Consider the following 24,486-nt stretch of genomic DNA (forward strand, 5'->3'; position numbering starts at 1 on the left):
GTTTAGCATATGTAAAACAATGTTATCGCAAGTGATATCCCAGTGATATCCCAAGCATTACAAACTACACACAAATCATACACACACAAAAACCACATAAACACACACACATACCACATACACACATTGGGATTATTATTATCATATTAAACAAAAGAAATTACCACAAATAGTAAAAAGTAATTTAATATAGTAAATCATAATATTGCTTGTACTATTTAAAAGTTTAGTAGAAATAAAATAGTCACAATATACTTGGATTCTTATAGATTAAGTTAATTGAAAAATAAGAAATTGAAGACATGAGAACCTTTGCCAACAAGTTTTAAATAATGAACATTTTGAAGCATTTATCCTTTTATTTTGACAAAATATTGATGTTACTGGTGATAACCAGCTGCTCTATATCTCACTAGGGATGGCCATATCTCTAATCATTTCAATATGGATATTTTTATAATGAGGTCTCAGTTTCTCAGGCTCCCCTGAATTACAAACCCTATTCACAGTTACTACCATAACTAGAAAATGGAAGCCACAAATCACCTTGCCCAGCTCAAACTTATTTTTAATTCAAGTACAAATATTTACAAAAAATAACCGGGTTATGAAGTTTTTCTTAATAAAGTATGTGTTTCTTGGAAATATAGTAAGTATTTGTTACCTGGAAAATATATTTAGAACTATAAGAAAATAAATTTATTTAAATTCACCTTCCATATATAAATTAAGGAAATAATTTTAGATATTCACATGTTAAATATTTTAAAAGCAAAACATATGTGCCTGAATAATTTACATGTGTTAAAATCATGCAAAATTAAATTAACTAATCCTACAACTATGAAAAAAGAATTACCCTAAAGAAACAAAAGAAGATCAAAATTTGAAATTTAGAAAATAAAATGAATTGTACTGTTTAGTTGACCTAAATAACTGCAAACCATCTGTATATCAATTTTATAATGAAAATACATGAACAAAGAAAGCAAAAGTACAGTAGTTGTTTGAGTGTAGAAATAAAACCCATGGAGGGGATATCAATGTTCCTTCCATAAGAAATGTACTCATTACCTTATGTAACTGTAACCACTCTGTATATTACCTTCACAATAAATAAAATTGAAATTAAAAATGAAACAAATAATATACCAATTAAGAATTCTTAAAAGCCATTGGTTAAAAACTTTGTAAAATCTGCCCCCAGTACCCGAAGGATATACTTTGATGATAATATTTAAACACATAAATTTCAGCAGAGAAGCAAAAAGTTTAAAAACTGTTACAAAGTAAAGTTATAAGTCAGAATATAATACTATAATAATACTAGATGATTATTTTTAATTTTAATTTTTATTGTGAAAATACTGTACAGAGGGATTACAATTATATTGGAAAGATAATGAGTACATTTCCTATCAAGCATAGTAGCCTCCTCCTTTGTTTCCCCTTCCGATCCTCTCCCAGTCCCCCCACCCAATCTTCCTCATCACCCACCAAAGTTGTAAGTTTGTTTTTCCATATAACGACTTGTACATCTCATTGTTGAAATGGATTCACCTGTATACTTATTTAAATGATTTGTTTTTTCCCTTGCTCACCACAAATTATACGAACCTAAAATACAGTGAAAGCAGGAGTTATGGTATTGGGGAGGGACATACAAAGAAACAAAGAAATAATCTTATAAATGTGTTAGAAACAATCACCTGAAAGAAAAAGAAAACATTGAAATACATATCATGGTGTTCATTTCCCTAACATCAACTTATCTAACCTTTTCTGCTTGACTCAGACATATAATAGTTATTGCAAATAAGGGAAACAATGGATACTAAGTTTTTTGGGCCTGGATTACTTCATTTAATATAATTTTTTCCAAGTCTTTCCATTTCCTAAGAAATGGTGCAATATCATTCTTTCTGATGGAGGCATAGAATTTCATTATGTATATATACCACATTTTCTTGATCCATGCATCTACAGAGGGGCATCTGGGTTGGTTGCATATTTTAGCTAGGGTAAATAAGGCTGCAATAAACATAGTCGTTCTGGTAGCTTAAGTGTTGTCTTGTTTGTGAACATTTGGGTAAATGCCCAAAAGTGGGATTGCTAGGTCATAGGGGAGCTCTATGTGGAGTCTTTTGAGGAACCTCCATACTACTTTCCAAAGTGGTTAAAAAAGTTTACACTCCCACCAACAATGCAATAAGGTTCCCTTCTGTCCACATCCCCTCTAGCATCTGTTGTTATTATAGTTCTTGATTATAGCCATTCTAAATGGGGTAAGGCGGTATCTCAATGTTGTTTTGATTTGCATTACTTTTATGGCTAGAGAGTTTGAGCATTTCTTCATGTGTCTATTGGAAATCCTTCTTTCCTCTTCTGAGAAATTTCTCTGTAAGTCTTTAGCCCACTTATTTATTGGGCAGTTGTTTCTTTGAAAATTTGTTGCTGGGGAATTTAATTTTTTGAGTTCCAAGTATATTTTAGATATGAGACCCTTGTCTGTTATATGGCTAGTGAAGATCTTCTCCCAATCCGTGGGCTTTCTATTCATCTTGCTAGCTATGTCCTTTGCCATGCAGAAAATCTGCAATTTCTTGCAATCCCATTTGTCGAACCTTTCTTTGATGTGTTGTGTTTCTGGGTCTCTATAAGAAAATTTCGGCCTGTGCCATGGAGACCTGGGGTTTCTCCCATTAAATCCTGTAATGTTTTAAGCGTGGTTACTTTGACTCTGAGGTCTTTGATCCATTTGGAGTTAATTCTGGTGCAGGGTGATATATAAGGATCTAGATTTAGCTTTCTAGAAGTGATGAACCTATTTTGCCAGCACCATTTACTGAAGAGGCTGACTTTATTCCATTCTATTTTTTTTAGCTCCCTTATCCTTATCCAAGATTAAATGGCTATAGGTCTGTAGTTTCATTTCAAGGTTTTCAATTCTATTCCATTGGTCCTGAGGTCTGTTTTTGTGGCAGTACCAAGCTGTTTTTATTACTATGGCTTTGTAGTAGAGTTTGAAATTTGGTACTGATATTCCTCCAGCACTATTCTTTCTGTTAAGGATCATTTTAGATATTACTGGGTCTTTTATTTTTCCATATACATTTTTGGATTGCCGCTTTTATTTCCTTGAAGAATGAGGATGGAATATTGATAGGTATCGCATTGGATTTGAAGATAGCCTTGTGAAGTATCGCCATTTTGACGATGTTGATCTTTCCAGTCCAGGAACATGAGAGTTTTTGCCACTTGTTTTTTCATAAGGCAAAGTTCTTTGATTATTTAATCTCAAATTTAATGATGACATTACAATTCTATGTGTGATTAAATAATTCTTATAAAACTCATTAAGTGTTTTAGCTACTTTAAAGGCTGAGGTATTTTTTTTATTTTGATTTTATTTTTTGTGAACATACTGTACAGAGGGGTTACAATTACATGGGCAAGATAATGAGTACATTTCATATCAAGCATTGCAACCTCCTCCTTTGTTTCCTTCACATCACTTACCAGCCAACCCCCCCCCCCCGTGCTCCCACAAAATCCCCCCGCCCCCAGGCAACAAAGTTGTAAAGTTCGTTTTTGATATGACAACTTGTACTTCTCATATTTGCATCGGGTCCACCTGTATCCTTAAACGACTTATTTTTCCCCATCTCCTCCCCAAATTATACCGACATGAAATATAGTGAAACAGGGGTGATACTGTGGGGGAGGGACATACAAAGCTACAAAGAAATAATCTTATAAAAGAGTTAGAAACAAATGCATGAAAGAAAAAAAAACATTTAAATACATATCTAAGGGTTCATTTTCCTAACATCACATTATCTGATCTTTCCTGCTTGACTCATATATATACTAGATATTGCAAATAAGGGAAACCATGGGACCTATGTTTCTTTGGGCTTGTATTACTTCACTTAATATATTTTTTTCCCAAGACTTTCCATTTCCTAACAAATGGGGAAATGTCAATTTTTCTGATGGAGGCAAAGAATTCCATTGTGTATATATACCATATTTTCTTGATCCATTCATCTACTGAGGGGCATCTAGGTTGGTTCCATATCTTAGCTATGGTAAATAATACTGCAATAAACATAGTTGTGCTTGTAGCTTTAGTGTGCTCTTGTTTGTAAATATTTGGATAAATGCCCAATAGTGGGATTGCTGGGTCATTGGGGAGCTCTATGTGGAGTCTTTTGAGGAACCTCCATACTGCTTTCCAAAGTGGTTGAACAAGTTTACATTCCCACCAACAATGAAGTAAGATTCCCTTCTGTCCACATCCCCTCCAGCATCTGTTGTTGTTAGAGTTCTTGATTTTTGCCATTCTAACTGGATTGAGGTGGTATCTCAATGTTGTTTTGATTTGCATTTCTTTTATGGCTTCTATGGCTAGGGAGGTTGAGCATTTCTTCATGTGTCTATTGGCCATCCTTCTTTCTTCTTCAGAGAAGTTTCTCTTCAAGTCTTTAGCCCACTTATTTATTGGGCACTTGTTTCTTTGAGGATTTGTTGTTGGGGGATTTAATTTTTTGAGTTTCAAGTATATTTTAGATATGAGACCCTTGTCCATTGTATGGCTAGTGAAGATCTTCTTCCAATCTGTGGGCTTTCTATTGATCTTGCTAGCTATGTCCTTTATGCAGAAGCTGTGCAACTTCATGCAATCCCAATTGTCCAACCTTTCTTTGATGTGTTGTGTTTCTGGGTCCCTATTAAGAAAATTTCGGCATGAGCCAAGGAGGCCTAGGTTTTCTCTAATTCCATCCTGTAATGTTTCCAGAGTGTCTGCTTTGACTCCGAGGTCCTTGATCCATTTGGAGTTGATTCTGCTGCAGGGTGATATATAAGGATCTAGCTTTACTTTTTTACAAGTAGTTAACCATTTTTCCAGCACCATTTACTGAAGAGGTTGTCTTTCTTCCATTCTATTTTTTAGCTCCCTTATCAAAAATTAGATGGCTATAGGTCAGTAGGTTCATTTCTGGGTTTGCAATTCTATTCCAATTGTCCTGAGGTCTGTTCTTGTGACAATACCATTTGATTACTATGGCTTTATAGTAGAGTTTGAAATTTGCTATTGATATTCCTCCAGCAGTGTTCTTTCCATTGAGGAGCGTTTTTGCTATTCGGGGTGTTTTATTGTTCCATATGAATTTTTGGATTGCCTCTTCTATTTCCTTGAAGAATGAGGTTGGAATTTTGATAGGTATCGCATTGAAGTTGTAGATAGCCTTGGTAAGTATTGCCATTTTCACGATGTTAATCTTTCCAATCCAGGAGCGTGGGAGGTTTTGCCATTTTCTAAGTTCTGTTTGATTTCATTTTTCAAGATTTTAAAGTTTTCATCAAAGACATCCTTCACTTCTTTGGTTAAGTTAATTCCTAGGTATTTTATATTTTGAGGGGCTGTTACAAATGGAGTTACTTCCCTAATTTCAGACACACTTTTCTCATTGTTGGCATTCAGAAAAGCCATTGATTTTGCCAAAGTTTTGAATCACCCTGAGTAATTTGGGAGTGGAGTCTATGGGATTCTTTAAATACAAGGTCATGTTATCTGCAAAGAGCGAGAGTTTTATTTCTTCTTTCCCTATTCAGATCCCCTTTATGTTTACATCTTGTCTTATTGGTGTAGCTAGACATTCTAATACCAGAATGAAGAGAAGTGGACAGAGTTGACATCCTTGTCTTATTCCTGAGTTAAGAGGAAATGGCTTTAGGTTTTCACCATTAAGTATAATGCTGGCTGTATGTTTGTCAAATAAAGCCTTTATTGTATTGAGGAATGTTCCATGGATTCCTAATTTTTCCAAAACCTTCATCATAAAGGGGTGTTGGATGTTCTCGAATGCTTTTCCTGCATCTATTGAGATAACCATGTGGCTCTTATCCTTGCTCCTGTTGATGTGATGAATAATATTAATTGATTTGCGCATATTGAACCAGCTTTGCATCCCTGAAATGAAACCTGTTTGATCGTGGTGTATGATTTTTTGGATGAATTGTTGAATTTGATTCGCCAAAATTTTGTTGAGAAGTTTTGCATCAATGTTCATCAAAGAAATGGGTCTATAGTTCTCTTTCTTTGATAAGTCCCTGCCTGGTTTTGGGATGAGGGTTATGATGGCTTCATAGAATGTGTTCGGTAGTGAACATTCTCTTTCAATTTCATTGAAGAGTTGGAGCAGTATTGGTGTGAGCTCTGCTTTGAAGGCCTTGTAGAATTCCGCTGTAAAACCATCTGGTCCTGGACTTTTCTTAGCTGGAAGGTCTCTTATTGCTGTTTCTATTTCAATGCTTGATATGGGAATGTTAAGATGGTTTAACTCATCTTGATTTAGTTTTGGCATGTCTATGTTTGCTAGGAAAATGTCCATTTCTGTCAAGTTCTCAAACTTATTAGCATAATGTTTTGAGAAGTATTCTCTTATAATGTTCTGAATCTTGGTTGTTTTCATGGTGATGTTTCCATTCTCATCTCTAAGTTTATTTATTTGGGTGTGTTCTCTTCTTTTTCTGATAAGATTTGCTAAGGGTTTGTCAATTTTGTTAATTTTTTCGAAGAACCAACTCTTTGTTTTGTTCTTTCTTTCTATAGTTTCTTTGGATTCTAATTCATTTAATTCTGATTTAATTTTAATTATTTCTTTCCATCTACTGGTTTGCGGTTTTTCTTGATGCTCTTTTTCAAGTAGGTTCAGATGTCTCATTAAATTGTTGATTTCTGATCTCTCCAATTTGTTGATGTAGGAGCTCAGAGGTATAAACATCCATCTGAGTACTGCCTTTGCTGTGTCCCAGAGGAGCTGGTAATTTGTGTGCTCATTTTTGTTGAATAGCATGAACATTTGAATTTCCTTTCTAATCTCTTCCATGACCCACACGTGATTCATCAGTGGGCTGTTCAGCCTCCATGTGTTATCAGACTTTCTTTGGTGGCTTTTGGTTTTGAGTTCTAATTTTATTCCTTGTGTTCAGAGAGAATTCAGGGTATAAATTCAATGTTTCTGAATTTGGACAAGATTGCTTTGTGGCCTAAAATGTGCTGTATTTTAGAAAATGTTACATGAGGTGCTGAGAAAAACGTGTGTTCTGATGCTGCTGGGTGAAATATTCAGTAGATGTCTGTTAAATCTAGTTGATCTATGCAGCTGTTTAGATCAGAAGTTTCTCTGTTAAGTTTTTGCCGAGTTGATCTATCTAGTGGGGAGAGTGGTGTGTTAAAATCCCCAACAATTAATGTCTTTGGATCCATGTGGGATTTGAGGGAAAGTAGTGTTTCTTGGATAAACTTGGGTGCTCCATTATTTGGCGAATAGATATTTACAGTTGTAATATCCTCCTTAAGGAGAGATACTTTAATTAGCATGTAGCAACCTTCTTTATCTCTTCTCACAAATTTTAATTTGAAGTCTATTTTATCTGATATTAGCATTGCAACTCCTGCCTGTTTATGGGGGCCGTTTGCTTGGTAGATTTTGTTCCAACCTTTAACAGTGAAAATGTGTTTGTTTTAATGGGAAGATGTGACTCCTGAAAGCAGCAGATAAAAGAACCTTGATTTTTATTCCAACTAGAGAGTCTATGTCGCCTAATTGGAGAGTTAAGTCCAGTAATGTTAAGTTAAATGACTGAGAGGTATTTGGGGGTTCCTGCCATGTTATCCACATTCTTGGGGGTTGCAAAAACTGGATTCTTCCTATGGTTCTTGGATTCTCAGTTTGGGTGCAGTTTCTTGGCCTTTATTGTGGTCTTGTTGGTTTTCTATGTGTAGGACATCTTTAAGAATCTTTTGTAGGGCTGGTTTGGTGGAGATGTATTGTTTCAATTTATCTTTGCTATGGAAGGTTTTTACTTGGCCCTCAGTTATGAAGGAGAGTTTAGCTGGGTACAGTATTCTTGGTTGATAGTTGTTTGTTTTTAGGGCATGGCATATATCATTCCAGGCTCTTCTTGTTTTGATTGTCTCTGCTGAGAAATCTGAGGTGATTCTAATTGGTTTCCCTTTATAGGTGATTAATCTATTCTCCTGCACAGCTTTTTGGTCTGAGTTGGTCCTGTGTGGATTATAATGTGCCGGAGGGATATTCTATACTGATCTGGTCTATTTGGAGTTCGAGAAGTTTCTTGTATCTGAATAGGCCTATCTTTTTGCATGTTTGGGAAGTTCTCTGCTAGGATCCTGTTAAACAAATTTCCTAGACCATTAACTTCTGTTACTAGATGCTCCTCTACACACATTATCCTTAGATTAGGCGTTCTGAAGTGTCTTCCAAGTGTTGGATAGATCTCTCATATTTCTTGGACTTGTCTTGGATGATTGTATGCTCTTTCTCTATAATATCTAGGCTATCTTCAGTCTCTGAGTTTCGATCTTCTGCATGGTCTAACCTGATGTCAAGACTTTCTACTTTGTTTTTTATTTCTTTTCCTTCTAATTGTTCAGCTTTAATGGCTTCAAATTCTTTGTTGAAGCTTTGTTTTAGCTCTTGTACGGACTTCTTTACTTCCTTAATTTGGTATTTAGTGTTTATTCTCAAATCATTTAATTGATTGTTTATGGTTTCCTTGGACTCCCATTCCTTCTGTTGGGTTCATTCAGCATTCCCTTTGTGGTCTCCCTGACTTCCTTCAGCTCTTTGTTAATGGATCCCATGAATGCCTTTAGTGATCTTTGTGTATTCTCATCCTCCTCTCTCAATTCCTATATTACTCTCTGCTTAGCTTCCTCCCGTTCATGCCATTCTTGTAGTTCTCTTTGAGTGTTGTCAGCCTGTTCATGCCATTCCTGCCTTTCTTTTTGAGTACTCTCAAGCTGCTCATGCAAATCCTGTATCAGGTTTTGAGTAGCTTCCTCACGCTCATGATATTCCTCCATAAACCTTTGGATTGCTTCCTCTCTCTCCCTCTCACGCTCATACAGAATCCTTTGTATGTTTTCAATCTTTTCCTGCATTGACCTTTTTTGGCCTCCTCTCTCTCCCTATCACGCTCATACAGAGTTCTTTGTATGTTTTCAATCTTTTCATTTATCATATTTGCCAGCAGTGTTTGTAGAGCTATTTGGGAAATCTCCTCTGGATTATTCATTATCTGTTCTGTCCCCTGATTATCATGAGTGGGAGTGGAGATACCCAGACTTGCCATTTTTCTTGTGGTTTTCCGGCTTACTCTGCCCATTTGGAATGAAAGTAACACCAGTTTTGTGCTAGAACACTTACTTAGGGCAAGCATCAACCAAAGTCTGTATATACACAGTCAATAGTCTGCAGATACAATCTAGTTCAACAGATACCTCTATTCAACATCAAACAAGTATATATTAATGGGCTATAAACCACAAAGAAGAATTTGGTTAAACAGAAATTATTAGGGTTAGGGAGAGATGTAGGTAAAAAATAGGAATAGAGTGATGTGGGAAGGCACAGGAGAGTTAACTTAACTAGTCCTAGTCTCAAAGCAGGAAACAGTTTGGATAGGATTAAAGTAGTGAGAGAGAAATCAAGAAGAAAAAGAAAGGGAACAAAAAGAGACCTTAAAAAATAGAAGATTAAAAATTAATAATATGCAGATCGAGAACAAACTATTCAAAGAACGTTAGTATAATGAGAGAAGGGGAGGGATATAAACGAGATGTGAAAAACTTAAAAATAAAAATACCTAAAATATTATATAGGTATAAAGAGGTAGTACTGCCATTAAGGAATGTAAGTCTCAGAAGTTTTGAATTGAGTAATAAATTTGTGGATTAAGTGTGTACACAATGGGGGATAGGGTCTAATATTCAACTAGGGTTTATCTGAGGATGTGCAGAACAACAATTTAGTCTCATAAAGAAGAACAAAAGAGAGGAAAAGGTGAGAAGAATAAGGAAGAAAGAAAAAAAGATCAGAATTTCAGTCGAGCTAAGCAAAAAACAAAAAGAAATTTTTTTTAAAGAAGAAAAAAAAAGAAGGAAAAATGCACACACATGTGTACCCCTAAAATAAAGATTATAAGGAGGAAAAAAAGTTACTAGAAAACAATTTTTTTCAAAAAAGGTGAAAATTAAAAATTAGAAAACGTTTTAGAAAAGAAAAAAAATTTGTAAAAGGTATAAAAAAAAACCAAGAAGATTAAAATAAAACAGTTCTTTGATTTTGTCGGGGAGGTTTGGGAAAAATCCTATATCTCCCTTGTGTCTGTAATCAGCCTCTGGTTGGAGTCTCTGGTCTGCTTATGGTCCTGTGGCTTGGTCGGTTTCTTAATTCAGTTTGTTTGGACAGGCAGAAAAATGCTCTGCTTTGCCCAGGATTTTTCGATCCTCCTCCCAATTACTTCAATGGGACGGGGGTTTGCTTTGAGTATCACAAAAGACGGTGATGGCTTTTTCCTCAAGTTTGGAGATGCCGTGATGAGGCCAGGTTCTGGGAAGAGTTGAGGTCTTTCAGTAAACAGTAGCTTTTCCTGGTGGCTAGTTTGTGAGAAACACACAGAGCCCAGCCAGGAGCCACTCTCAGGGTTTCTGTTTACTGATGTCGAGGCTGCTAAAGGGAGGGGCAGCCTCTGGCTCTGATTACCCAATGAAGAAATCCACTCCTAGGGCTGGCGCCTGAACTGGGTGACTTTTCCCTGGGTGGAGCTGAGTCTGGCAGGTCACACCATTAAGTTCTTGTGACCTGCTAAATGACCCTAGTTTTATTCCAAGTCTTGAGTTGGAGCTAGCAGCTCCTCGGAGCTTTGTTGGTATCCAAGATGGAGATCTCCGGTACTGGGGGGAGGGGAAGAGTGGCCTTCCCTCCTCTGCTTCCTGAGAAGGAGTGAGGACGTCAGGTTTCTACTGAAGCTGCGTCTTGGTTCCTGGGTCATCTCTGGTCTGGGAACTGGAGGATAAAGATGTGTGCTCCGTGTCGGTTCTTGCTGGTGTTGAGTAGAATTTGCTCACCTGCTCCATATGGTTCTTTTGTCCTGGACTCTCTCTGTTTCAGGTATGGCATCTGTGACCGCTGCAGCCACCCCTGTCACAGATGCTGCAGCGGCAGCTGCTTGCAAGAGCTCAGATCTGTCTCCTTGCCTGGATATTCCCTCTCTGGCCTAACTCTCTGACCTGTGATGGCACACTTGGTGTGATTCTCTGGCTTGGGACTGTTCACTGGAACTCTAAAACTGCTTTCTATGTGAGAGCTTGTTTTGCCTCCAGCTTCTCCTCTGCCATCTTCCCATGTCCTTCCGTTTTTGCCACTTTCTAAGTTCTGTTTTGAATTCCTTTTTCAAGTTTTTAAGGTTTTCATCATAGAGGTCCTTCACTTCTTTGGTTAGGTTAATTCCTAGATATTTTATTTTTTGTGGGCTATTACGAATGGAATTGCTTTTCTAATTTCAGCCACACTTTTCTCATTGTTGGCATACAGAAATGCCTTTGATTTTTGAGATTTAAATTTATACTCTGCTACTTTGCCAAAGTTTTGAGTAATTTGGGAGTGGATTCTGTGTGATTCTTTAAATAAAAGATCATGTCAACTGCAAAGAAGGAGAGTTTAAATTCTTTCCCTACTTGGATCCCCATTATGTTTGCATCTTGTCTTATTACTATATCTAGGCATTCAAATACTAGATTGAATAGCAGTAGAGAGACTGGACATCCTTGTCTCATTCTTGAGTTAAGAGGTAATGGCTTTAGTTTTTCAGCATTATGTATATTGCTGGCTGTAGTTTTGTCATATACAGCCTTTATTGTATTGAGGAATGTTTCATGGATTCCTAATTTTTCCAGAACCTTCATCATAATGGGAAGTTGGATTTTGTTAAATAATTTTTCTGCATCTATTGAAATAACCATGTGGTTCTTATCCTTGCTCTTGTTGATGTGATTAATTATATTAAATGACTTGCCCATATTGAACCAGCTTTGCTTCCCTGAAATGAATCCTGTTTGATCATCATGTATGATTTTTGGATGAACTTTTGAAGTCGATTGGCCAAAATTTTTTGACAAGTTTTGCATCAATGATCATCAAAGTAATGGGTCTATAGTTCTCTTTCTTTGATGAGTCCCTGCCTGGTTTTGGGATGAGGGTTATGATGGCTTCATAGAATGAATTCGGTAGTGAACTTTCTCTTTCAATTTCATTGAAGAGTTGGAAGTGTATTGGTGTGAGCTCTGCTTTGAAGGCCTTGTAGAATTCTGCTGTTAAACCATCTGGTCCTTGGTTTTTCATAGATGGGAGTCTCTTATTGATGTTTCTATTTCAATACTTGATATGGTCCTGTTAGATGATTTATCTCATCTTGTGTTAGTTTCAGCATGTCAATATTTGTTAGGAAAAGGTCCGTTTCTGTCATGTTCTCAAACTTCTTAGCATAAGATTTTGAGAAGTATTCCCTTATAATGTTCTGAGTCTTGGTTGTTTGTGGAGTAATGTTTCCATTCTCATCTCTAAGTTTATTTATTTGGGTGTGTTCTCTTCTTTCTCTGATAATATTTGCTAAGGGTCTGTCAATTTTGTTTTTTTCGAAGAACCAACTCATTGTTTGATTGATTCTTTCTATAGTTTTTTTGGATTCTAATTCATTTAATTCTGATTTAATTTTAATTATTTCTTTCAATCTACTGGTTTGGGATTTATATTGCTGCTCGTTTTCAAGGATGCTCAGATGCCTCATTAGTTTGTTGGTTTCAGATCTCACCAATTTGTTCATGTAGGAACTCAGAGCTATAAACTTGCCCCTGAGTACTGCTTTGTTGTGTCCCAGAGGAGCTGGTAGTTTGTGTGTTCATTTTTGTTGAATATCATGAACATTTGAATTTCCTTTCTAGTCTCTTCCATGACCCACTCGTGATTCAGCAGTGTGTTGTTCAGCCTCAATGTGTTACAGGAATTTCTTTGGTGGCTTTTGATGTTGAGTTCTAATTTTACTCCCTTGTGGTCTGAGAGAATGTAAGGTATAAATTCAATGTTTCTTAATTTGGACAAGTTTTCTTTGTGTCCTTCAATGTGGTATATTTTGGAAAATGTTCCATGTGCTACTGAGAAAAACGTGTATTCTGAAGCTGTTGGGTGAGATATTCAGTAGATGTCTGTTAAATCTAGTGGATCTATGCAGTTGTTTATATCTTCGGTTTCTCTGTTGAGATTTTGCCGAGTTGATCTATCTAGTGGGAAAGTGATGTGTTAAAGTCCCCAACAATTAATATCTTTGGATCTATGTGGTATTTGAGGGAAAGTAATACTTCTTGGATAAATTTGGGTGCTCCGTTGTTTGGCGAATAGATGTTTAGAATTTTAATATCCTCCTGAAGGAAAGATCCATTAATTAATATGTAGAGACCTTCTTTATCTCTTCTTACTAATTTTAGTATGAAATCTATTTCATCTGATATTAGGATTACAACTCCAGCTTTTTTATGGAGGCCATTTGCTTGGTACATTTTGTTCTAACATTTCACATTGAAAATGTGTTTGTTTTTATGGGCAAGATTTCTGAAGGCAGCAGATAGAAGGATCTTTTTAATCCAGCTAGACAGTGTATGTCGCTAATTGGAGAGTTAAGTCCATTAATGTTAAGAGATAGGACAGAGTGGTACTTAGGAGTTTCTGCCATTTTATCCACTTTCTTGGGGGCTGCAGCAACTAGGTTCTTCCTATGGCTCTTGGATTCTCAGTTTGGGGGCAGTTTCTTGGCCTCTATTGTGGTCTTGTTGATTTTCTATGTGTAGGACATCTTTAAGAATCTTTTGTAGGGCTGGTTAGGTAGAGATATATTGTTTCAATTTTTCATTGCTATGGAAGTTATTTAGTTGCCCTTCGGTTATGAAGGAGAATGCAGCTGGGTACAGTACTTTTGGTTCATTGTTGTTTGTCTTTAGGGCATGGCATACATCATTCCAGGCTTTTCTTGCTTTGATTGTCTCTGCTGAGATATCTGAGGTGATTCTAATTGGTTTCCATTTATAGGTGATTGATCTTTTCTCCTTGACAGATTTAAGGATGTTTTCATTGGTCTGAATTGATCCTGTGCAGATTATAATGTGACAATCGGATGTCCTATTCTGGTCTGGCCTATTTGGAGTTCTAAAAGCTTGTTGTATTTGAATAGGCCTATCTTTTTTGCATGTTTGGGAAGTTCTCTGCTAGGATGCTGTGAAACAAATTTCCTAGACCATTAACTTCTGTCTCTAGGTGCTCCTCTGCACCCATTATCCTGAGATTAGGCCTTCTGATGGTGTTTTCAAAATGTTAAATAGATCTATCATATTTCTTGGATTTTTCATGGATGGTTGTATGTGCTTTCTCTATAATATCTAGGCTGTCTTCAATCCCCGAGATTCAATCTTCTGCATGGTCTAACCTACTGTCAAGACTTCTACTTTGTTTTTTATTTCTTTTCCTTCTAATTGGTTGGCTTTGATGGCTTCAAATTCTTTGTTGGAGCTTTGTTTTAGATCTTGTATGAACTTCTTTACTTCCTTAATTTGGTGTTCAGTTTTTATTATCAAATCACCTAGTTGATTGGTTGTGGTTTCCGTGGACTCCCATTCCTTCTGTTGCTTTGCATTCAGCATTCTCTTTGTGGACTCCCTGAGTTCTTTCAGCTCTCTGTTTATGGATTCCATGATTGCCTTTTTGTATTCTCATCCTGCTCTCTCAATTTCTGAATTACTCTTTGATTAGATTCCTCACGTTCATGTGATTCCTGTTGGTCTCTTTGAGTATTTTTAGCCTGCTCACGCCATTCCTGACTTTCTCTTTGTCTGTCCTAGGCCAGTTCCCCAAATCCTGTCTATCTCTTTGACTGGTCTCAGCCTGCTCATGCCATTTCTTTATTTCTCTTTGAGTGTTCTCTAGCTGCTCACGCAATTCTTGTATCAATCTTTGAGTAGCTTTCTCACGCTCATGATATTCCTGTATTGACCTTTGGTTTGTCTTCTCTCTCTCCCTATCACGTTCATACAGTGTCCTTTTTAGGTTTTCAATCTTTTCATTTCCCATGTTTTCCAGTAGTGACTGTAGAGCTTTTTGGGAACTCTTCAGTGGATTATTCATTATCTGTTCTGTCCCCTGAGTATCATGAGTGGGTTTGGATACTAGAACTTGCCATTTGTCTTGTATTTTTCTGGCTTGCCCTCCACAATTGGGATGAAATTAACACCAGTTTTGTGCTAGAACACTATCTTAAGTTAAGCATCAAATAAAAGTCTGTAGTTGCATCGTAAAAGTCTGAAGATACACTTTAGTTCAACAGATATATCTATTCAACATCAAACAACTATGTATTAATGGGCTACGAACCACAAAGAAGAATTTTGCAAATCAGAAATTATCAGGTTTAGGGAGAGATGTGGGTAAAAATAGGAATACAGGGATGTGGAAAGGCAGAGGGTGAATAAACTTAACTAAGTCTTAATCTCAAAGCGGGAAATAGGTTGAATAGAATGATAGTAGAGAAAGAGAGAAAAAAGAAAAGAAAGAGAAAAAATGAGACAAGGAAAAAAATAGAAGAAAAAATATTAAAAATTAAAAAGTGAAACACTTAAAAATTATGCAAAATGCAGACATAATATTCAGAGAAGAAATTGTATAGGATAAGATAAGGGTAGGGATAGAAAGTAGATGTGAAAAACTTAAAATTAGAAATGCTTAAAATATTATATAGATATAAAGAAGTAGTACTGGTTTTGAATTGAGTAATAAATTTCTGGATTAAGTGGGTACACAATGGGTGATAAGGTCTAAAAATAAACTATGGGTATATCTGAGGATGAGCAGAATAGCAATTAAGTCACTTAAAGAAGAACAAAAGAAAAGAAATTGTGAAAAGAATGAGAAGGAAAGAAAAAAAATGATCAAAGGTTAGTAGAGCTAAACAAAAAAAATTATAGAGAAAAAAAAAAACACAAGAAAAAAGCACACACACTTATACCCCGAAAATAAAAATTATAAAAGGAAGAAAAAAAAGTTAATAGAAAACAAAATTTTTTTAAATGTTAAAAATTAAAATTAAAAAAAAAGTTTTAGGAAAAATTTTTTAATAAAAAACTAAAAAAAGAGTTCTTTGATTTTTTTGGGGGGGATGGGAAGATCCTGTATCTTCCTTGTGTCATTAACCAGTCTCTAGTTGGAGTCTTTGGTCTGTTTGTGGTGTTTGATTTTCCTGTGGCTTGGTTGGTTTCTTAAGTTGGTTAGTTTGAGCAGGTAGAAAAATGCTCTGCTTTACCCAGGATTTTGTGATCCTCATCCCAGGCTTATTCAATGGGAGGGAGATCTGCTGTGAGTATCAAAAAAGTGGGAGATGGCTGTTTCCTCTAGTTTGGAGATACTGTGATGAGGCTAGGTTCTGGATAGAGTTGAGGCCTTTCAGCAAACAGTAGCTTTTCCCTGAGGGGCTAGCTTGTGAGACACTCACAGAGCCCAGCCTGGAGCCTTTCTCAGGGTTTAAGTTTACTGAATTTCAATTGATTGTCAAGTCTGCTGTAGGGAGGGGCAGCCTCTGGCTCTGTTTATCCAGTGAAGACATCTACTCCTGGGGCTGTCAGAACTTGCTCTCCCCAGGCTGGGTGACTTTTCCCTGGGTGGGGCTGAGCCTAGCAGGACAGGTTAGGTTCCTGTGACTTGCTACATGACTCTTGTTTTCTTCCAAGGCCTGAGTTGGAGCTAGCTGCTCAGCCAGGCCTTTGTCAGTATCAAAGGTCTCTGGTAGTGAGGAGGGAAGGGTGGCCTTCCCTCCTCTGTTCCCTGAGAAGGAATGAGGATGTCAGGCTTCTACTCACACCAAGTCTTGGTTCCTGGGTTGTCCCTTGTCTGTGAACTGCAGGATGAAGATATCTGCTTCTAGTCAGCTTTTGCTGGGGTTGAGTAGAATCCGCTCACCTGTTGCGTCTGGAGCCTTTGTCCTGGACTCTCTGTGTTGCAGGTACGGCGTCTAAGGCTGGCCACAGCAACCACCGCCGCTGTCAAGTGCTCAGATCTGTCTCCTTGCCTGGATTTTCCCTCTCTGGACTAACTGTCTTCCTGTGATGGCACACTTGGTGTGACTCTCTGGCTTAGGACTGTTCACTGGAACAATAAAACTGCTTTCTATGCAAGAGCTTGTTTAGCCTCCAGCTTCTCCTCTGCCATCTTCCCGGAACTTTTTCTAGAAGAATTTTTAGTGATACTCAAATATGTAAGAAATGAGGTAATTTGCCATTCTTTTGCACTTCATAAATGAGAAAGAATTTTCTAGGTGTTTTTAAATATATCATAATATAATGTAGAACTATTTTGTCACATCGTATGATAATCTGATAAAGATATTAGAATAAAAGACACATTGTACTAAGTTTTGGGATGTTAATGTATATAATTATTTTGATTGTGGAAAATTGTGGGGATTTCAACTTTGGGTATTTTCCTTGTTAGGCTGGCATAATATCAGTGGTTAATTTTAGGATAGTGATTACCTTTCTACAAGAACATGCACCTTATCTGTCCTTTTAAACTTCCAATCATCAATGGCATCAGAGTTGTACACCAACTTGTCTAGCTTCCGACCTTAGATGGTCTGGATCCTGCAGTCCTTCCAATCTTAGTTCTTAGATAGTGCAGGATGGTTGAAATGATCCAATGCACCCAGCTATAGATTGAGAAGAAAGTCCACTAAAATTTGGCCTGGGATCTGTTCTCAAGCCTCCTAAATAGTTAAGAGTAGAGATGGGATGCCCTGGTGCCAAGCAGTAACATTATTTTTAAAGCAATTAGACATATATGAGTTACGCTTCTGATTACCGCAGGAAAAGAATAAAAGACCAGTGAAGCATACAGGACAGTTAGAATTTTAATTAGAAACTCAGAGGCTGAATCAGCTTAGCTAGCTTCTCAGGAGGCTGAGATCTGAAGACCACTGTTCAAAGCCAGTCCAATCATGAAAATATATGTGATTATCTCTAAAAAATCAGAATGGAATAGTGGTAGACAACTATCCTTGGGCACAGAATCTTAGGGATAGTGCCCAGGCAGTATCACACTTCAGGAATGATGAATACAGGCATGAGCATCTGCATATGTGCATGTGCGTACCCACGTGTGCGAGAACCCACAAACACACCAATGAGTATTTCAATATGACCTTCTTTATTTTTTTTACCTTCTTGTACTCTGTTTCCCTGAATTAGTTCACAAATTAACAAAATCAGCTAAGCAGCTATTTACATCAACTCATCATGTTTCTCTAAAGTCTATTCTCTTTTTGCAAGCCTCCTTTTATTTGACCCAAAAGTAAATTATTCAGGAGGGCAATTCATCTCCCTCAACTCTGTAGTACTAGATTATTGTTTAGGTTCATATCCTAAAGAGACACATTATAAAAATTACAGTAAAAAATTTAGAATTCATCAAATGATAAAATAACAGGTAGAAAGGATCAAATGCTGATCGTTTTTCCAAGTATGTTATCTATGGTACCTAATTTAATCCTCACAATAATCCCATAAAGTAGAACTACTTCCATTTCTAATTCTCAGATGATGATATTGAAGTCTTCAGAGTTGGAATTACTAGTACAACATTGAACAAATGGTAAATCTTAGCCTGCGCCCCATTCCCACCGTATCAAATAACTTCATTCTAAATTATGACTAAAATACCAGCATGTAGTCTACTAATTCTAGGAAAATTTCACAGAATTATTGTCCACATTCTAATAATATTTCACTTTATCTTTGTTAGAAAATAGGAAAATAAGCCTGATGCCGGTGGGTCTACCTGTAACCCTAGCTACTCAGGAGGGTGAGATCTGAGGAACGCGGTTCAAAGACAGCCCAGGCAGGAAAGTCCGAGAGATTCTTACCTATAATAAACCACTAATAAACCAGAAGTTTCACTGTAGCTCAAGCGGTACAGTGATCACCTTGAGAGGAAGAGCACAGGGACAGTACCCAAGCCTAGAGTTCAAGCCCCACGACTAACCAAAACAAAAAACAAAAAGAAAGGAAATAGGTAACTGTAATATGAAAATTCCAAGTTCATAATCAATTTATACCTCCCTGGTGAAAGGAACTGCTAAACTATAACATTCCTGATTTCTAGCTCAAAATTGTAGAAATCATATTCTATCCCATGACAACACCGCACTACCTTGGGACCCAATCTCTCTTTAACACAGTCATACTGAAGGAATGACCTCCCCAATTCCTGATGGAAACAGACTGCAGGTCTTATGGACCAATCATTTCCACATTGTAGCTCACCTAAGATGTTTACTATTAGAGGTATTTTGATTGCTTTTCATACCCAACATTTTGAGAGAAATGTACTACTTTAAAATGCTATTAACAAGCAAGACTGATATAAAAATCACCTTTGACCTCAGATAAATATTTTTCCAAAATGCAGTCTCACCTATCATTAATGGTAGGAACGAGAGGTTAAAAATAATAGACACCAAGACCTATGCATGAATTAAAGATTCTCCAAGTTGTGAATACAATTGGTTTAAAAAGACATCAATACTACTGCATATTTTTCAAAATTTATTGTGATACTGAAGATTCAGTCATAAAATATTAACACTTGAAAATAACTCATTTTCTTGGGAGTAGGACACAAAACACAAGATTAATCCTAATCATTTTCAAATACATTTATTTTTTCCACAAATTCATTCTTATAAAGATTCTAAAACTAACTGAAGTACAGATATACAAAGAAAATAATTTAACTGCATCATCTACATTAAAAAAACTTGCTAGAAAACAAAGTTATACTAATAATTAGCTTACCAAATTTACTTATACTCTTTTATTCTATTTCATTTACTTTCATAAAAACTGGGTTTTCATAAAATGATGCATAAAAAACCCTATATACCCACTTACATCTTCAGATGTTAATAATATTTATTTCAGAAATGTATTTAGCACTATAGTCAAAGAAGTGAAATTATACTAAAATATTCAAAGGCTTTTCAGAAATTGCAAGACTCGCTCTGGGTTGATATTTATATTGGAAAAAATATTCAAAAATCCTTATTTGTTAAAGTTATGAGAGTTACTCACAAAAAAGGGCCATTAGTGAAGATCCCACTGCATGTACAAAACAACTTCAAATGCATCCACAATCTGGAGGTGACACAGGCTTTTTGTTTGTTTTTGAAAGGTATATCTAACAAGCATATCCACAATACTGATTTTCATTCAATATGATGGGATATTCAAACTTAATAAATACAGGGTAGATTATCTTAGTGAGATTAGATATGATGTTACAAAGAAAGTTATTTTCAACAGAAATCCGGATAGAATTTATCCACCTTGTGTTTCACAGGAATAACCAGAGAGTAATACCTGTTTGGTCAAGTAGGTCAAACTCACTCCATGATTATATCTTAAAAGTATAACCAATTTAAGAGGTCAAATACATATTTTGTACTGACAGTCATCTTACAGCAATAACTTACTACCTAATTATATCTGCATCTTCTTACCTAACATATAATCAGAGCTGAAATTGGTCTCTTTAATCTAACTTAATGTTGTATATGCTTTGATTATAATGATGTTATTATTTGACAAATAAAATGTACAGAAGAGTGGCTCCATAGAAATGACATGACAGAACACTGATAAATAAAAACATTGCAACACAGTTAGCTCTTTTCAGCCTCACCATGTCCACATTGGCAAGCAACATTGCAACAGCACACTCACACATATACACATACACACATGTGTGCACATGTACACACATATATATGCATGCTAAATTCAGGGTTTAGTACAAAAAGTACAAATAAAATATTAGTGATTTGGACAAACGTTAATTTGCCTTATTACAAAAGAATACACAATCCAGTCATCATGGGTGTTACATTTTACTTGCCTCGCCACATGTGACCACTTAATTTATTTTAATTAATTCATTCATTCATTTGTTTTGTGCTAATACTAGCCTTGAATTCAGGGCCTGTTTCTGTCCCAGAATTTGTTATTTTTTTGTTTTAGTTTTCTCAAGCCTAGAATTTTACTGCTTGTCGCACAGCTCCATTTCTAGCTTTTGCTGGTTACTTTCAAATCAGAATCTATTGGAATTTTTTTTGCTTGGTCTGGTTTCAAACCACAATCCTCAGATTTCATCTTTCTGATTAGCTAGGATAAACACATGAACCACCAGTGTGGCTTCTAGATTTTCCTCTATAGCTATCTAATGCACATACTTAGATAGTAATTTAAAACTTAGAGTATAGAAGCAAGTTGTACAGTGATGATATTGTCCTGTCAGAAATTTAAGCTAGTAAATTTCTTCTTAAAACCATGAACAAAAATACCATGATATAATATAAGAAAACTCACTATTGAACATATGAGCTTTAAGAGTTTTCTAATAGATCCATTATTTGTTACCCAACATTAGAAAAAAACTGTATAATACAGTAGTAAAAAAAGTCTTTTGTAGGAATACTTAATTACCTTATTTTTAAAGACACCTGTTTTCATCTAAAAAAGTAGGCCTGTCTATTGTCTTCATGTGATTTTGATGGTTGAAGGTGCTTAATGAGAAGTCAAAGTGTATTACTAATCCTTTGCTATCAATTAAATCACCTTTTCTTCTTGGAACATACAATGATTAAAGCAATAGTTCATAATCAGCAAGCAATATTTCAGATTCACACTACCAGTGCAAGTGGATCACCAGTAATTAATCCTTGATACCATTTTCCACAAAGTTTTGTTCCAGATACAATCAATCTGCCTTCTCTAGCTGCTTTCCTAGACTGCACCTATTCCTTCACTATACAAGAAAAGTGATATTCAACTGATTTCAGTCAGTTCTGTTACTAGAATTATCAGGGATTTAGATTCTTGTCTGTAATTTGGTCAAAGCTATGTCTCTTTATGTAGGCTATTAAAAATGTATTTACTAATTTCAAATAAATACATAAATTCTATTTCCATCTCTTTTAAAAAATAAAATTGTTTGATCTATAAATTGATCCGAGGCATGGATTTTGTGGCTAGCTAGGTCATTGCACATCTGTCTCTTTCTTCCTCTCTCCCTTTCATGGTTCTCATAGATAATATGACTGCTCCATAATTATCCTAATTTATTTTGCTTTTATATTTTTGGTTGCATCATTTCACTTTTTGCGCTGCCATTTCCCAAATCATTTACATAGAAGGCATTATTTCATATTTTCTCGTTCCTAGAATAAGCTGCACATGAAGACACCACTGGTCCTCATTTTCAGTCTGTACCTTTCTATATGGAGGAAAACCTTTCCTCTGCTCTCTATCAATTCTCTACTCTAGAGTTAGAATAATTTCGAATAGTAAAAATGGAAAAAGAGAAAAAAAATCATGGTGAAATAACAGATGTAGAATATTCACTGGATTTTTCTGAGCAGTTCAACCAACGTGAACTATTGGGGAATATATGTGCACCTGATTCCCACTGGTACTCAATGTCTCTGCTTAGGCAATTCTGATGAAGACAAGGCACAAGATGAAAAAGTGAGGAATGATATCATTCGCAGAAAAAATGGAGAAGTATTCAAGCAAATTATTCTATGGGCTGCTGAAAATAATCAGCTTACTACAGTACAGAGACTACTTTCCAAAAAGGCCACTCATGTGAATACTAGGAATGATGATGAATATACCTCTCTTCATCGGGAATCCTACAGTGGACACTTAGATATTATCCATGAGTTGGTGGCTCAAGGCAGATATTCATGCAATAACTGTGAATTGCTGGACATCCCTACACAGTGATTATATGTGGAATAATACCAGACTGGATTCTTTCTTAGTTCATCATGATGCATATCGCAATACCCAAACTAAAGTCCTCTTGACCCCCTTGCATCTTGCTGTTTGGAATAGAAATAGCAAAAATATGCTGGATCTCCTACTATTTAATATTATCAAATTATCAAACCAGGTCTGAAGAACTTTGAAGAAACTGCATTTGATATTGCCAAAAGGATAAATATGTATCACTACGTTTTTGGAGTTGTGGAAAGCTGTAAAAATTGTTCTCCTAAGTCATAATGGTTTGGTTAAGTTTCTTAAATTTCAAAAATGCCAATCCATCCTTGTGTCCGTACAAAATATTTTCACCATACAAACAGCAGCAATATCTTACTTTAAAAATTCATGGACTCCATGGTATTCTTCAAGTGAATTGCCTGACTTTGATGTCAAAATGTATTCAAGATTTGTTTGTATACATCTATAATGATTTCTGCAGAGTTTGTGGTTTTTAAATCAGAAATCATTTTAACTTATCTGTTGAAATGAGTAGTACAGAAACTGAAGATATTTCTGGTTTTTGTCTGAAAAAAGTATATTTTAATCTAATCTGTTTTTTGTTTGTATAATATACATAATCTATTTCATTCTCTCCTAGATATAATAGTTTGAATTCTACATTGTTTTATAATATATAGGTTCATTTTTAAATGTGTTATTTCAGATAGCATTCCATATAGAAACAGTTTAACATTCCTTTTTTTCCTAGGTCCTTATAGTATGTTATTTCTTTGGAATAAAATGACAATGTTATCTAATTTCAAATGTTTTGTAAAGATTATGCTATGTAAAGGCCTTTCTAAGGTGAGGATTTAATACACTGAGGTCAAACTAACTTTTAGTTCAATTAATTACATGTATTGTTACATTTTTATTTTTGTAATCATTTTTAATAACTGTTTTTCATTTCTTGCATCTGAAGAATGAAAAATATGGCATACTTCACAAATTTTCATATCATCCTTGTACAAGTGCCATGTTAATTTCTATATTGTTGTAATTTGGGTAAACGTGCTGCTGAAGCATGTCATATCCTGTAAATTTACATAGTTAATGATGCAGTCTTTATAAAGGCATATATCCTTGGTTGACTGTTTGTAACCAGGAAAACTTATTGTTCCCAAAATGCTATTGATCTTAATTCTCTAAAATTCTGTGTATATTGGAAAACTTACATTGTTTGGTCGATTGCTCACATTTGCAATTTTTTTTTGTCAATGACTATTTTAAGTCTTTTTCAATTAAATTTGATCATACTTTGAAGCCTTTATAGCTAGATCCAAAGGTGATGGCTTTTCAAGTACTTATTTATCAACTGAGTTAGCTTTGTGGAGCTAATGGATTCAAAATAAGCCTTGCTTAAGAGCTACTTCTAAACTTCTGCAGCTTAAAATTTCATAAATGAGGTCTTACTGGCACAAATGTCTACCTGACCCTTCACTCTTCTTCCATGTAGCAACAGACCAACCAGAATATCTTACCCTGACAGCATAGATTTCCTTTTTGGAACAAAACTAATCTTAGTTAAGAGGGATTATAGAGAAATGAACAGTTAAGACAGAATCGTTTAGACTAGAAGGTATTTTATCAAAATATAATTGTTTGTTGTACCTAACATTTTAAAAGTAGCTAAAGCCAAGAAAGTGAAAATAAATTCATATGCATGATTACCTAATGTCCTGGCCAGGATACCATCCAACCAG

General features: G+C 35.6%; 1 pseudogene; it reads right to left on the bottom strand.

Annotated features, from left to right (window-relative positions):
- Nucleotides 1-23,709: 23,709 nt before the first annotated feature.
- On the bottom strand, nt 23,710-23,809 carry LOC122127299 (annotated as a pseudogene).
- Nucleotides 23,810-24,486: the final 677 nt, after the last annotated feature.

This window comes from Dipodomys spectabilis, unplaced genomic scaffold, assembly GCF_019054845.1.
Source record: "Dipodomys spectabilis isolate Male_0828 unplaced genomic scaffold, ASM1905484v1 ptg000298l, whole genome shotgun sequence".
Lineage (NCBI taxonomy): Eukaryota > Metazoa > Chordata > Mammalia > Rodentia > Heteromyidae > Dipodomys > Dipodomys spectabilis.